The following is a 3,290-nucleotide window of genomic DNA, read 5'->3' on the forward strand; positions in this document are numbered from 1 at the left end:
ATCCTGAAATCTTGTCTCTGTGCTCTAAGTTTAATATCTGTTCTTATAACACCTGTATTAAATTTTAAAAAAATTCTGGTCAGGAGCCCTCAAGTACTTATAAACGAATGCCCTGTTTCCAGTTTGCCTTTTCCCACTGGCTGGTGCCAGGACAGTCACATTATAGCCTTGCATCTACAGATCTGTTTTTCAAATTATTTAATGCTTTGCTGATGGTTCCTGACTCTAGGTTACTTTATATTCTTCTGGATTTAAGCTCAGCTCTTGATACCGTCAATGGCAACATCTTGCTAGATCACATGGGAAAATTCTCGGGATCATAGATACTTTTGCTGGCTCATCTTATATTTGGCTGTCGGGGTTCGATGCATAAAACGTGGCTGTTTTAAATCTCAGGGGCCGCTTACTCAAGTCTCTGTTCTCGGACCTTTTCACTCACCTGCTGTTTCTCGGTCTGATCTTTCACCATCATGGACTTGTTTCACCACAGTGCTGATGACAGCTTTATTTACAGGACAAAATCAGATACAGCTATTGCAGTTTCTGTACTTCACAGCTGCCTGTCTGATATTAAGACACAAATGTAAACGAACTTTCTGAAGCCTGACTGTGACTTGACTGAGATGATGCTCACGGACTCACTCCAGACATGATCTTGGACGTGGACGGTGCTGGAATAACATCTGTGATGCAAGTTAGAACTTGTGGTGTTTCTTTTGATCCTGATGTGTCATTTAATCTTCAGGGGGAAAGTCACACCGGCAATTTTCTTCTACCTGCAACCTTGCTCGAATCAATAAAGCTTTTAACTGCCAAGCAGGTCAGATGGGCTGAATGGCTCCTGCTGTTTGTTCTGATGTCCTCTGTTGTTCAGTGTATCCAGAAGCCCGTGTGCTAACCAAAATACTGTAGCGCCCTCGCAGGACGCTTTAGCGGCTGCGTCTCCGCATTAGTTATGCGCTCGCAGGGCAGTCTGGGAACAGCTGTCGAGGGACTGGACTAGTGGCCAGTGCGCTGACCTGGGGCTGACATTGCTGTGTAAATAGTCATAGTGCCTTACTGAGTAACCCTTGTAAATAGTTGCTGGTGTTTATTGCTTTCCCCTTATGTCTCCGTTACCAACCGTAGGATGTCGTATCCCTTCCTAATTGTTACCCTGAGCGATATAACTTCAAGTGAGGTTTGAGTTCCAAATTTTTGATGAAGGTGGTGCCAGCACATCGAAGGCTTGTGCTTCTGTACAAACTCTCCAGTCATTACAAGCCTGTACTCTGCATCAGCAAATAGCTCTCTTTCTCAGTGATCTGCACTGGCTCCTGGTGAAATGTGCGTTGGGAGTTTAAGGTTCTTCTTCTTACCTGTAAGGCACTGAATTAAGCACTACAGAACCCTAAAACATATTGCCTCTGTGCCCTCCAGCTTGTGCCTTTGGACCCTGCGGATGGGTGACAGTCATCTTGTGGACTGGCACCACTTCATTATTCTTATTACAGGTTTTAGAATGACCAATTACTGTATTTTTGTTATGCTCCACCAATTTGCGTGTACAAGCATTATCTAGCGAATGCTAAAGTTGGCATTTCTTACATCATCAATGTAAATGCCCAGCCATCTACATTGGAGAAACAGGAAGGAGACTCGGAGACCGCTTCAGAGAACACGTCAGGGCTGTGAAGATTAAAGATCTCTCCAAGCCCATTGTTTCTCATTTCACCTCTGATGGCCATGACCACTCTAATCTCTCCGTCTGTGTTCTCAAAGACGGTTTTCCGAACTCATACATCAGAAAGACTACAGAAACCAGAATTATCCTGCAGCTAGGATCACACCTTCCCCCTTCTCTTAACAACGGACTACTTTTCTTCTAAATTCTCTCTATTCATTGAAAGAATCATTTCACACCTCTCTTCACCTATCCTGACTTCACACCTCCTGATTGGCCTCTCTGTCTGTCCCCTGCTCCCGCCCCTCACTCCTCCTCCCTCCCAGCTCTTGTTCTCCTGCTACATTACCTTTGCCTACTGCCCTGTCTCTCTCACACCTGAAGAAGGCTCCACGGCTGAAACGTTGTGTTTTCTTTCCTTTTTCAGCCTGGAATAAACCTATTACTTGTTCCTTTGCAGCCTACGCATGCTGACGCAGCTACCCACCTGAACTACATTTCTTACATCATCTTACTTGACACACCTGAAGAAGGAAGGCTCCACGGCCGAAACGTTGCGTTTCTTCTCTTTTCAGCATGGAATAAATCTTTACTTATTTCTTACTTCATTCTCAACAACGGAGTCAGATTAAATTTGAACAGGCCTAGGTCACCGTAATGAGTCTACACCGCTGTACGCGACGTGACTTCAATGCATTAACTGGCTTCATGCCGTTGCCGCCTTCACTTAATACACTCCCTACGGACACGCAAGAGGATCACTTTTGTTAACACATATCCCTGCAATCACGATGAAGCCCTGACTGGACGGATCAGTACGAAGGTGACGAGGCACACAATTCAATTCAATTCAAGGTGCTTTATTAGCATGACCGATGGGTACAATCAGTGTTGCCAAAGCAAATGAAAGTAATGATATTTACATGAAACAAAACAAAAATAGAAGTAAAATAAAATCTACAGACATATTACAGACATTTACAACAAAGACATATTATACAATATTGACATATTCTGTAGGCGGCTGGAGCATTATTGGGAGACAGACTCACTGTTCCTCAGGCTGTGACAGGAGATCACATACTGGGCTGCCAGTTCAACTGAGTTCCCTCCTCCCTCTCCCAGTAGGATTGGGACCCGTTGTGATTCTGGCAGGTGTGGGAACTCTGGGATTAGATTTCTGAATTTAGGGAAGAATGTTTCTCTAATCCCAGAGTATCTGTCACAGTGCAGTAGGAAGTGCACCTCTGTCTCTATTTCTCCCCGCTGGCAGTGGGAGCACAGCCTGTCCTCTCTGGACAGCCAGGTCTGCCTGTGTCGCCCAGTTTCTATGGCCAGGTTGTGGTCACTGAGCCTGTACTTCGTCAGGGTCTGTTTCTGTTTGTTATTTTTTATTTCTCCCAGCCTGGAAACAAGCAGCCTTCCCTGCTCTGTAAACACAGGCTGCAGTGAACCACGTCGGTGCTCCTGCAACCCGTGATCGGATGCAGTGACGTCAGCGAGTCAGGCACGGGTGCGTTTTTTAAAGTCATTGTGACTGGGCGCTGCGAGCCTCCTCGCGGCGCCCCGCTGATCACGTGGTGCTCCGTGGGCGGAGATAGGGGGGCTGCTGCCGGAAGTGACGTCC

This window comes from Atractosteus spatula, chromosome 8, assembly GCF_055471065.1.
Source record: "Atractosteus spatula isolate fAtrSpa1 chromosome 8, fAtrSpa1.hap1, whole genome shotgun sequence".
NCBI lineage: Eukaryota > Metazoa > Chordata > Actinopteri > Semionotiformes > Lepisosteidae > Atractosteus > Atractosteus spatula.